Source organism: Pipistrellus kuhlii, unplaced genomic scaffold, assembly GCF_014108245.1.
Source record: "Pipistrellus kuhlii isolate mPipKuh1 unplaced genomic scaffold, mPipKuh1.p scaffold_m20_p_1, whole genome shotgun sequence".
Lineage (NCBI taxonomy): Eukaryota > Metazoa > Chordata > Mammalia > Chiroptera > Vespertilionidae > Pipistrellus > Pipistrellus kuhlii.
Genome location: NW_023425404.1, coordinates 64820683 through 64833971, shown reverse-complemented (window position 1 = coordinate 64833971; position 13289 = coordinate 64820683). Strand labels below are relative to the sequence as shown.

The window sequence follows — 13289 nt, the reverse complement described above, 5'->3', positions numbered from 1 at the left end:
TAAAAGACCTATATGTGAAAAACTACATGACACTGAAAAAAGAGATAAAAGTAGACTTGAACAGATAGAAGAACATACCGTGTTAATGGAAAAGTAGAATCAACATCATTAAAAAGTCCATACCATCCAAAGGAATCTATAGATTCAATGCACTCTCTTTTAAAATACCAAAAGCATAATTCACAGACCTAGAATGAACTTTTCAAATATTCATCTGGAATAAAAACAAACAAACAAACAAACACCTGAATAGCTGCAGAAATCCTGAGAAAGAAGAACAAAGTAGGTGGGATCTCAATACCAGATTCCATGCTTTATTACAAAGCCACTGTTCTCAACACTGCCTGGTACTGCACAAGAACAGACATATAGATCAATGGAATAAAATAGAGAACCCAGAAATCAACCAAAACCACTATGCTCAATCAATATTCAACAAAGGAGACAAGAGCATGCAATGGAGTCAAGTCAGTTTTTTCAATAAATGGTGCTAAGAATGTTAGACAGATACATACAAAAAAAATAAAACTAGACCAACAACTTAGAGCATACACAAAAATAAACTCAAAATGGATGGGAAACCATAAAAATCTTAGAGGAATCCACAAGCAGCAAAATCTCAGACATATGCCTAAGCAATTTCTTCACTGATACTGCACCTAGGGCAATGGAAACTAAAGAGAAAATAAACAAATAGGACTATATCAAGCTAAAAGCAAAAGAAACCGTCAACAAAACAACAAGAAAGCCCACTTCATGAAAAAACATATTTGCCAATGTTATCTCTGATAAGGGCTTAATTTCCAACATTTACAGGGAACTTATACAACTTAACAAAAGGAAGATAAAAAACCCAATCCAAAAATGGGCAATGGACCTAAATAGATACTTTTCAAAAGAGGACAGAAGGAAGACCAAGAGACATATGAAATCATACTCAAAGTCACTAATTATCTGAAAGATGCAAATCTAAATTACAGTGCAGTACAATCTCACACCTGTTGGAATGGCTATCGTCAACAAATCAACAAAGGACAAGTGCTGGTGAGGATGCAGAGAAAAAGGACCTCTCATGCACTGTTGGTGGGAAAGCAGACTGGTGCAGCCACTGTGGAAAACACTATGGAGTTTTCCAAAAACTAAAGTTCCATTTTTAATTCCAAAAACTAAAAATGGAACTCCCATTTGACCCAGTAATCCCACTTCTAGGAATATATCACAAGAATCTGGAAACACCAATCAGAAAGGATATATGCACCCCTATGTTCATAGCAGCACAATTTACCATAGCTAAGATTTGGAAACAGCCTAAGTGCCCATTAGCAGATGAGTGGATTAAAAAAACAGTGGTATATCTTAACACAATGGAATACTATGCTGTGGTAAAAAAAGAAAGAATTCTTACCATTTGCAACAGCATGGATGGAACTGGAGAGCATTATACTAAGTGAAATAAGCCACTCAGAGAAAGATAAATATCACATGATGTCAGTCATTTATGAAATATAATGAACAACATAAACTGATGAACAAAAACAGATCCAGAGACAGAGAAGCAGTGATCAGACTGTCAAACCTCAGAGGGAAGGAAAGAGAGGATGGGGGTAGATATCAACCAAAGGACTTGTATGCATATAAGTCTAATCAATGGACACAGACAACAGGGCATGAGTGGAGGGGTTGGGAAAGGTAATGGGGAGAAAAAGGACACATATGTAATACCTTAATCATTAAAGAAATTAAAAAATAAAATAAAAGCCCTAGCATATAAAAAAAAATAGGGAAACATGATACAGAGGTAGTTTAACATTTTAGTTTTTCTCTTAGTGATATGGAATTAGCACACATTCCTGCTTCTTTTCAAGAAAATGGCTAGAGACCTTTGCATAATCAAGGGACACAATGCATTAGGCTTCCTTCCGAATAGCTACCTGTAGAAATTGTTGTTAGAATGTGTCACTAAGTCAGGTTCTATTCATGTGCTGCCCTCAGCTTAAGTTTTAATTAGATAACTCTAGTATTGTAGTTATTTATTGGAATTTGTAGATTTATCCTGGTGTCAGTGTACTTGATGATGGACTCATAGTGTACTGATAATTGCTTAAATTGCTATCATGTCAATTATTGACAGTGACCCACAACTATTTCATTTGTAAAACTCACATACCTATCTGTGTGTGAGCAGACAAATTAATAGACAAAAAGTTCAGAAAGATACATTACAACCTACTCACAGAGGGTACAGGAATGTCTAAAAGGAGAAATAAAGAGAATTTTATTTCAATGAATTTATATTCTCCTGTCCCATTTTTAAAAATTGCAACAAGCATGTATAGCTTTTCTCATTAAAAATGTTATGAAAAAAATAAGAGTTAGCAATGTGTAGTATTTTTGTTAACATAGTTCTCACTTTATGCAGAACTACTTGGTCATGTAATAAACTAGTGCTGTTATAATGTAAAAAAAAGAAGAAGAAAAAAAAAAGTACAAACAAATTACCTGGCAGTCTTATAAAAATGCAGATTTTGATTCACCCTGTCTGGGGTAGCTTAGCCTGTATTTCTAACAAGCTTCTGAGTAAGCTGAAGCTGCTAGTTTGTGAAGTGCACTCTGAGCAGCAAAGTCCTTGGTCGCATATTGCTGTGCAGGGCCCTTTGGCCTGAAGAGCTTCCCAGGGCAGAGCAACAGGAGCTTTTTTCTCTGCAAGACTTTTGGGAAGTATCAGGGACCATAGCAAACAGAGCAGAAAGAGCTGCGATGTGCACTAGAGACCTCTCCATCTCATACTGTGAACAGACTGCAGCATTCTACCCTCTGAACCAGCAGCACAGAAACTGAGGAAGAGAGAGAGACAGACGCTCTCTGTGATCACTGACTTGTTTGTGTCCTGGCAGAATAAGGGGTTCTTTGTTAGCTCAATGCTTAACAGCTTTTCTGGATCTTGGTGGAGACAGTCATTTTAAACCAAAATAGAAATAAATAAATAATAAATAAATAAATAAATAAATAATAGCCCTTTCAAAAATATTACTGAAATAAAGGGAAGAAGAAAAATATTACTGAAATAAAGGAAAAATATTACTGAAATAAAGATGGTTCAGTCTGTCAAACTTTGAACTTAATACAATCTACCAGGTCTGTGTTAAGGTGGAGGCCCTGATGCAGTAGAGGGTGATCAAAACAGTCTTTGTATATTTTAATATTTCTTTGTATATCTTAATAGTTTCAAAACTTTTAATTCAAGCAAGTCAAGAGATGAGAGAAGAGCCATAACTGGCTAGTTGTGATTGAAATTCAGAATTAGTCACTGTTTAAATGTGTTTATCTGTGTAATGTCAGTAAATCTTAACTGAGTCCTAACTTAATAAGCACATGAAGAAATCTCTAGACTATAAATCTATCCCCTTAGGCCTGTATATATTTATTAAAATACAGGTAGATACATGAGGACATCTTGTTAAGAGAAAGTGTAAAAAAATTTAAAGCACTTTTTATGTGAGTAAATTTGTTTGTTTGTTTTTTGAAACAGGAATGATACATTACATCTGTGGAGATAAATAAAACATGATTGATTGCTTGTATCAGAATCAGTGCTTCTAGAAACAGCTCTGCTAGAAACAGCTCAAATGGCAATGCAAAACACACTCTTGATTTTCCCATGCCATTTTTTTAAGTGACCCAGATGGGTGGTCATGGGATGAAAGTAGCAATGTTTACTCAGCACTTGCTGTGGGCTAGGTACTGTGCTAAATATATTATATGTATGTTCACTCCAATTAAAACCATTAATAGATAATAATATGCATTTTTCAGGAACAAGAAATTTGGTATCCAGAGAAGTTTGTAGACTTTGTCCATAGTAATTGAGCAAGAAAGTGTTGAAACAGAGGCTTAAAATCAAATGTGTTGAAAATAAAAGCCATGCCCTTTCTACCATGGCATGCTATTTCTTAACACTGGATTACTTTATTTCTTGTTGAGGATGGTTTAATTTAAAAAAATATATATATATATTTTATTTATATTTTACAGAGAGGAAGGGAAAAGGATAGAGAGTTAGAAACATTGATGAGAGAAAAACATCAATCATCTGCCTCCCGCACACCTCCTACTGGGGATGTGCACCCAACCAAGGTACATGCCCTTGACCGGAATCAAACCTGGGAACTTTCAGTCTGCAGGCCGACACTAAGCCAAACCAGTTAGGGTGATGGCTTGATTTTTTATTGCAGTTGTTCTTATATGATACTGAGTTACATTGAATTTCTATGCAGTTAGTTATTGGTTAAATTTATGACTTTTAAGACCCCTCTAATTTTATATAACCTTCTGTTGTGGGTGGCAGGAATAGCACCAGGTTTTAAGCCCATGAGGTCAGACCGAACCTGGATTCAGCAACCTCAGTATTTGAGTTCTGGCTAGGAAAAGCATTCAGAGCCAAGACTCAAGCTACAAGAAAATATTCTATATAATAAAAGGCTAATATGCAAATTGACCAAACTGCTGACTGACTGGTCTCTATGATGCGCACTGACCACCAGGGGGCCGATGCTCAACTAGGTATCCCTAGTGGTCAGTGTGCTCCCATAGCAGGCATGCCACTCAGCCAGAAGCCAGGCTCATGGCTGGTGAGCACATTGGTGGTGGCGAGAGCCTCTCCTGCCTCTATGGCAGCCCTAAGGATGTCTGACTGATGGCTTAGGCTCACCCCCCAAGACATCCCCAGAGGGCTCTCGAACTGTGAGAGGGCAGGTGCAGGCCAGGCTGAGGGACCCTTCTTCCCCAGTGCACAAGTTTCATGCACCAGACCTCTAGTTTATAAAATCACAGAGGTGAAAGAAGTAATTCATAGGAAAAATTGACTTAAGAAACAAGTTATAGAGGCAAAGAAAGGGCTCTTGGAGCTTGGGAGTGAGGAAGGTAAAGGTCAGATGCTTAGGGGAACTAGGAGGGGAAAGGGAAAGGGAAAGGCACAGGTGTGCTCTGGGGAGGAAGAGCATGCTGGGTCCACTTCCTAGGGATTTTAAGGATAGATATTTTAGGGAGGAAGGTGCCAGGGGAAGATCTCAGTAAAATATTCAGCACCTTTCCAGGTGTGTCCTTTCAGAGTCTAGGTCTCCATTGATTGGCCAGCACCAAGGCAGGAGGTCATTTTCCAATGTAGCTAGTCCTGAGGTCAGTTGTGGGTTCACTTGTCTGGTTTTGCTACTTTTCTGGGCCCTGGAGCTGAAATACAACTGAGGCCTAGATACCATCTCTAGGGTGGAAAGATCAGGAGATCCAAACTGCATAACCAATGACATGCTAGGGGAGGAAAGGTCACCCTGGGGGTAAGGTCCCAGCCTACAATTTTCCTTTGCTAGGCACCCAGGGCTTCTGATCCTGGTGACTTCTGAACCTGGCCTATGGTGGATGCTCTGCTCATGGCTGTCTCACTGCCTACCACACTTCTACCTCAGTGCCCTTGTACATGCTGTTTTCTCTGCCGGAATTCTCTTTCTTTGCTTCTTTTTTGCCTACTCAACTACTTCCATTTTAATCTGCAGGCCTTAGCTTGATCATTATTTCTTCAAGAAAGTCTTACTTTCCTTTGTCCACTATTTCTACTATATGCTTTTGATAACATGTGCCTTTGGATTGTAAAACTTATCACTAAGGCAATTTTATATTATGCGTGTTTTAAATAGAAGACTCTTGACCTATTGAGAGATAAGAAAATGTAATGAACTATTTGACTCGTGTCCCTGATAAGTCACTCACCTTAATAGTGACAGGTTATAACTGTCATTTGTTTATGGGCTCTTCCTTCTGAACTAGGCATTGGATAACAGAAATTGAAGACCCTTAAGACTTATTCCTGGCACTCAAGGAACTAACAATCTGATTGGAAAGACATGGCTAAAACATATTAAACTATTACAGAGCAACCAAGTCCAAGGTGAAACCAAATCTTTTTGCAAGACTTAAACTTACTTGGTTTAATTTTTTCTAAGAAATGGCTTCTCATTTTAGTCTCTTATCTGTATGTTGGTATATGAAAGCTAAAACAGCTTAAGGTAAAGTAATATAATTAGAGAAGAAAAAAGCAGCTTTGAGAAAGTGAAAACCAAAAAAGATGAAGGGGAAGAAAAGAGAATTGCAGTTTGAGACTCAGAAATGTTCCATCTTGCTGCTTTTAAGATTCTCTCCTTGTCTTTAATATATGCCATTTTAATTATGATGTGCCTTGGTGTTGGACTCTTTGGGTTCATCTTGTTTGAGACTCTCTGCATTTCCTGGACTTATGTGTCTTTTTCCTTCACCAGGTTAAGGAAGTTTCAGTCATTATTTCTTCAAATATGTTCTTGATTTCTTGCTCCTTATCTTCTTCTTCTCATACCCCTATGACAAAAATGTTGTTACTCTTCATATTTCCCAAAGGTCTTTTAAACTATCCTTACTTTTTAAAATTCTTTTCTCTTTTTGCTGCTCTGATTGAGAGTTTTCTGCTACCTTGTCCAAATCACTGACTCCAATCTCTGCTTCATCCAACTTACTGTTTATTCCTTATAGTTCATTCTTTATTCTTAATTATTTATGGCTTTTATCACCTTTTCTATGCTCACTTTCTTCTTGTCAAGGTTCTCACTGATTTCATCCATTCTTCTCCTAAGTTCCTTGATCATCCTTATAACCATTGTGTTGAACTCTGCTTGCCTCCATTTCATTGAGTTCCTTTTCTGGGGATCTCTCCTGTTCTTTTATTTGGGGCACATTTTTTTGTCTCACCATTTATGCCTCTCTGTATTTGTTTCTGTGTATTAAGCGGTAGTCTTGGTAGGGTGGCCTTAGGAAGTAGGTGTCCTTTGGAGCTGTGATGTAGTCTCCCTGATTACCTGAGTTAGGTGCTCCAGTAATGTCCATTGTGTGGGTTATGTGAGTCCTCCTGTTTGTAGTTGAGTCTTGATTAGCTGACTATGAAGTTGCCCCTGACCACAGTGTATGAGCTGCTAGTCAGAGGTTGAGCACATGAAACAGAACCTATCCCAGCAGAGGTTGGTGCCTGCCAAGATGTCCTTTTGAGTGTACCTTTTGTGAAACTAATTGGGTCATGCTCTGAAGCCCATTACTGGATGTATTGTTTCTGGGGTCTCTTGGTTGGGACTTCAGTGTAGGTCAATGTTAGAGGCTGCCTTTAACTTGCACTGGGCTATCTGTTAGGAGCTAAAAAGTGATTTATGGTTTCTGGCTGCCTCTACTGGGCCTGGGTACACCTGAGAGTTACTAAGCTACATACCAAAGTCCTGAGGCCCAGGACAGATTGGTTAAACAACCAAGGCACCCTGAGATCCACTTTCACCTGATGGCTGCCTGTTGGACTTAGTCACTGAAAGAGCCCCTGGCAGTAGGCCTGAGGTAAATTTTAAGTGAGTCATCAAGTAGGAGTGTGTGGTGCTCACCAGGTTGATAGAGCTTCAAAATCGGTGACAGTACTGGATCTCAGGGAACATTAAGGCCAGCTACCACCCATCTGGAGCCCCTATGGTGAAGCTGGGACTCAGGGAGTGATCAGGGTGAGGACAGAAGAGTTCATCAGGCTAAAAACAAATTAGTATTTGGTCATGTGCAGGGAAGGCTCTTCTCAGGAACAGTGGCACTGGTAAAGGCATGGGTGGGGCAGGACTGTACTTCCTCAAGAGCCTTCCAAGAAAGTCTGCACTGCAGGCCCAGGCTGATTACATCCAGCAGACTCCTCCTCAGGGCAGGACCTTGACAAGGCAGTGCCAAAGAGAGTCAAGAGGGTGGGCTTGTGCATTTCCCTCCAGGTGAATGAAGGGGAGGGCTCAACCCAGGCAAGATGGCACCTGTGGGTGGTGTGGGAGAGGGACTCAGCACAAAGACAATGGAATCTGATGCTCTAGCCTTCTCCTTGAAGCCACACAACATAGTCTCTCCCTGTATGACCTCAGTTTGCTCTGAGCCACCATCCTTTGGCTGGGGCCCAGAGTGAGTGATCACAAATTTTGTATGTAGACCCTTTAATAGGGTATCTGCGTTTCTAGAAGAATTTTGTCTCTCCCTGTGCAGATGGAATCTCAAATGATTTTCACAGCCAGATATTATGCAGGCTGTCCTTCTAGGCACTGGTGCTCTGGGTTGGGGAGCCCAGTATGGGTTTGAGAACCCCTACTCCTCAGAGGGAAACTCTAGAGTTGAGATATCCCTTCCAATTCTCAATCACCATATGTGCGTTCAGGGCCAGCCCTTTTCATGTCTCTGCCCCTCTTATCAGTCTCGATGTGCTTCTTCTTTCTGCAAATCCTTGTTATAAGACTTCTGTTCAGTCAGTCTTCAGTTGATTATTCAGGTTTATTGTTCTATATGTTAGTTGTAATTCTGATTTAGTCCTGAGAAAAGATGAGTGTAACTTCCACCTATTCTGTTGCCATCCTGAATCTCTAGTTCTGGATTCTGGAAGTCCAAGATCAGGGTTCCGGCATAGTCAGATTCTAGAAAGGGCCCTCTTCTTGCTGTGTTTAAGGTACTTTCACCATAGACATATTTGCCATAAATCCATGTTTTCCTTTTCCAGAATATAACAGCAATTAAAAAGTCTGTAACTTGGCATGTAGTGAACTGTAAGGTATTCTTCAGTTCTATGGTTTCATGATTAGACTTTAAGGGGAAAAATAAGTACTCCAAATATGCTTGTTCTCACGTGCTATATGCAAGAAATTGGCAATAATAGGTCTTGGGAAGGGAAACTTACTTTTTCCTTGTACTAAGCTTTTTTTTTTTTTTTTGCACTGGGCTTCTTAATATCATGTATTATTTACTACTAATACAAATAATTTAAAAAACAAATACCTTTTAAATAGACAAAACATTTTACTTGTTAAAGCAGAGTTCTTCCTTTGTAAATGTTTACATCCTGTTCTTCTTGCTCAACCTTATCATTAGTGAATTTTAAAAATAATAATTCTTAGGAACTGTGGGAGGTGGAACAGAGATATAGAAGGTTTTGATCATGGAAATTGCTATTTCTTTTGAAAGTATTTTTAACTACCTGTGATAGGTCCTGGGCTGGGTACTTCCTCCTTTCTATAACTTCTAGAAGGCTTCTTGTGTAAACACCCGCACATTTTTTTCTGTTCTTTGAGAGTTCTGCATGCTTAAAATGCTTCCCATAGATAAGGGGTGGTCTATTTTCCATGAATCTAGCAATGACCTCACCTGCAGGAAGAATAACCAGGTATGGAGGAAAGTTCTAGGTGTCTCTGGTTGAGGCAGACACTACACTGATGACCTACCTGCAGGTGAGGTAGGGGGTAGTTGTACTGGTTTGGGGAGAGAGGTAGTAATCTTGAACTAATTCTGCCATATTGAGAAAATAAAAGACAAAGAGAAAGATTTAAAAACAAAAAGGGAAGGTGGTAGGAAGGAAGGGTGGCAATGGAATCTGATACAGGAATATTTTAACTCATAAAGTTGTATTACATAAAAGCTGATTCCAAAGTTTTATAAACAGAACCCTGAACACACTAATATAATAGTATACCACCATCTAACACTCTACAGAGCACAGGATAGGGTGAGGTAGGTCACAAAACAAGGGAAAATCAAGGACTCAGTAATCAGGATAAAAAATCTTAAACATTTTAAAATACATTTTTATTGATTTTAGAGATTAGGGGAAGGGAAAGATAGAGAGATAGAAACATTGATGAGAGAGAAACATGGATTGGTTGCCTCCTGCACACTCCCCACTGGGGAGCAAGCCCTCAATCTGGGCATTTGACCTGACTAGGAATCAAACTAGCTATGTCTTGGTTCATGGGTCAACACTCAACCACTAAGCCATCCTGGATGGGCTCAGAATAAATATCTTAATAAAATATTTTAAAAATTAATGCAATAATATATTATGAAAATATAAACATTTAAGATAATGGTGAGGTTAGTTTTGTGTGTGTGTGTGTGTGTGTGTGTGTGTGTGTGTGTGTGTTTTAAGACCCCAAAAGGCTTTGAGCGGGGCACTGATAGCGATCCTGCAGAAACTACCTACTCAGGTACTCTTTTATTAATGACTAGAGACCCAGTGCATGGATTTGTGCACATTGAAAGGAAATTAATTAGAAGTTGGCTGGCAGGGGCAGGACTGATCTAGACAGGTAGGACATGCCCTGGAGCCAACCTCCCCTGATCCCTCCCTGGCCGGCCACATCTGGGATGGTGCCATGGCTCAAAGTGTGTCTGTAGAGTGAGCGGCATCTCTCCAGCAGGTGGGGTCCTTTGGCCTGGCCTGAAGGATGGGGCCAAAATCAGCTGTCTGACATCCCTGAGGGGTCCTGAAGTATGAGAGAGCACTCTGCAAAGTTGTTGTCACTCCCTGCTGGTGGTCAGTGCATGTCATAGCTACTGGTCAGAGCATCTACCCCCTCGTGGTCATTGTGCATCATAGCTACCAGTCGAATGGTCACTTAGGCATATATATATACACTAGAGGCCCGGTGCATGAAATTGTGCATAGGGGCCAGTCCCTCAGCCCAGCCTGCACCCTCTCACAATCCTGGACCTTGCAGGGATCGGGCCTAAACTGGCAGTTGGACATCCCTCTTGCAATCTGGGACTGCTGGCTCCTAACAGCTCACCTTCCTGCTTTCCTAACCACTCTACCTTCCTGCCTGATAGCCCCTAACTGCTTGCCTGCCTGATCGCACCTAACTGCCTCTGCCTCACTCCTGCTGCCGTGGCTTTGACCAGAAGGACATCAGGAATGATATCTAGAAGGTTGTTCGGCTAGCTGGTCTAATTAGCATATTAACTTTTTATTATTATAGATGTTTTTCAAAAGTTAATTTTCACAATCCCTTTTACATCATAACCTTTCTTGAATGCCCCAGCATTTATCTATAGTTCTCTTCTGTCCGAAAAACCATTTCCCTTAGTAAGTGGTAGGACTTTGATGGCAAACGGAATCATCTTGGATCCTCTCAGTTCCTCCCCAGACCGCAGTGGACAGATGGCACCTCTTTGCTAAATGAATGCAGGAATCTTAGACCTCAAATTGGCTGACCTAAGGGTTGAGCAAGGAAGGAATCCGGATATATTTTGTTTGGTACAGAGTGATTTTTAAAAATTGAATACATTATCAAGATTTTAAAATCACAATGTTTCATATGAAAATAATGTAAATCTATAATTTCTTGGAAAATTAGAAAACCTAGCAAAAGTAGGCCCAAATTCTTTCAAGACAGCAAGAGCAATTTAGAGCAGAGTGGCTCTGCCCTTAAGAGCCCTCTCGTTCTCCACCCCTTCTCCCCCCCACGCGGCTTACTCATTGACATCGCCTGCCAAACCCCATGAACTCTTTGAGTTTGCCCATAGGCATAAAGGAGCAAGGCCAGCACACATCTGTTGGGGCCATTCGTTCTCTCCTGGAGAATGTTTTCCTCGCCCTTCGACCACAGTCTGGCACAGAGGATCACAGAAACGGCTCACCTTCCCTAGCGGACAAACTTCCCACAGCCCATGAAACTTGCACTGCCCTCCGCACATTGTTTGCCCCAGCCCTTTGCTCCAGAGTACCCTTCCTTGCTTAGGGCCTTCGCGGGGTCCCCCACCACCTGGGCTTTGGAGCCCAGAGGCGGGTCCCGGCCCGCAGCCGCCGCCGCTCTCTGCCCCGGGCCGGGCGCGCGGCTCCCGGGCGGCACTGGGCATGCTCAGAGGCGGCGCGGGGGCAGGTTCGCTCCGCAGGCGCTCGCACTCGGCGGCCGGCGGGCGGGCGCGCTCTGCAGCTGGAGCTCGGCGCCCGGAGTTGGAGTTGCCGGGAGTTTCCCTCCCACTCCGCCCTCTCCGCGCGCGGCAGCCGAAGCCGGCGCGCGAGCTGCGAGAAGCAGCCAGCCAGCCACCGACCCGCACAGCCGTGTCCGGAGCCCAGAGCCCCGCGCGGGGCAGCCCCCGGAGAGGAGCCTCACTGGCTGGGACTCGTGCCTCGCACGGGCACTGCCGGGGCACGAGCCGGGCTGCACGGTATGGCCGGGGCGTGGGGAGCGGGCGGGCGAGGCAGAGGCCAGGCCAGGGGGGATGCGGCTGCAGCAGCCGCAGCGCTCGGGGCTCCGGGCGCTTGGGGTTCCCGGTGCTCGGGGCTCCCGGCGCTGGGTCCGAGGAGGGAGGCTGGGGTAGGGACTCCGCTGCGGGGCCGGCGGTGCAGGCGGGCGCACAGACATATGCTTTCAAGTTGGCGGGCGATGGGGTGGAGGGGCTGCGCGCAGCTGCTGAGAGCGCGCCCAGAGCGATTCCTGCGGGTCCCTGGTTCCCCCCAAACCCGGTACCAGGTGCGCGGGCAGGGTTGAGCAAACCACGCAGCGGAGCAGTTTCCTCCGGTAAAGTTGAGGATGGAGCCCTTATTTTCTCACCGTGCCCGCGGTACAAGGGTCCTGAGAGTGCCGCCCGGAGCCCCCGGTGTGGAGGAGCTGGGAGGGTCGCTGCGCCCCCAGGGCAGAGCTCCTCCACCCCAGGCTGAAATCTATGAAACACCCAGATCTTCGCTTCCCTGGCGTCGTCTAGGAAAACCATTCTTGCCAAAACGGAGGTAGGCTCCCGGGCGGCATGGCTCCCTACCTCCAGGGCGCTTGCTAGGGCGATGCCCCTTTCCCCAACCTCAGAAGTGGCCAAGGGCGCCGGTGCCTTGTTAGCCCTTGAGGTGGCCGGAATGGAGCCCCACACACATGGTGGGGCAATGTGTCTGGGGTAGGTGGCCAGCCTAAGTTTTCCTCCAGCCCTTTCCTGGTTTTACAGCACCCTACCATCCCCTCCTCCCCTAACCCTCCTCCCTCTCCTCCCCCTTTCATCTTAGCAGAGACAAGACCTGGAGGGAGAGGTGGAGAGTTTGGGTGGACATAGACCTGTATCTGCCTTAGGCCCGGGGCCCCAAGACTAGGAAATCCTCCCCCCTTTCTCTTACTCTTCCTTAGGGGGCTGGGTGGGAGGTAACAGCAAGAATGCCCGCTTCATCTCAACTGATCTCCCAAGATCTTGTTCTCGGCGACCCCAGGACCCTGGAAATGGCTTTGTGTGGATAGTGAGGGTGTGGAGGATACTGATGGTTTCTCTTGGCTCCACTTTTTTCACTTCTTGTTTTGAGTTTTGGGGTTTTGCCTGCACGCGAGTCAGAGCTGTGCTGTCATACTCTGAGGGGGTGGGGGTGGAGGAGCTTCAACCCGGCAGCAAGCCCTGCACGCCTGCCTCAGAGGCTGCGAGTGGGAATTGGTCCAGAAATTATTATGCAGGCGAGAAATATGCCTCTC

At 43.6% G+C, this 13289-nt stretch overlaps 1 protein-coding gene across 2 annotated transcripts in view; it reads left to right on the top strand.

Moving 5' to 3' along the window:
* The first annotated feature begins 11713 nt into the window (after positions 1 to 11713).
* The window catches only part of STXBP6 (syntaxin binding protein 6), a 255314-nt gene continuing 253738 nt past the window's right edge, over positions 11714 to 13289 (top strand). Inside the window, exon 1 of one of the 2 annotated variants that reach the window (XM_036450614.2) lies at positions 11714 to 12012. The gene's annotated coding sequence lies outside the window, so the exon portion shown is untranslated. Of the gene's footprint in view, positions 12013 to 12146; positions 12575 to 13289 lie in introns of those variants that run through there. The other variant, XM_036450607.1, reaches the window with a different exon arrangement.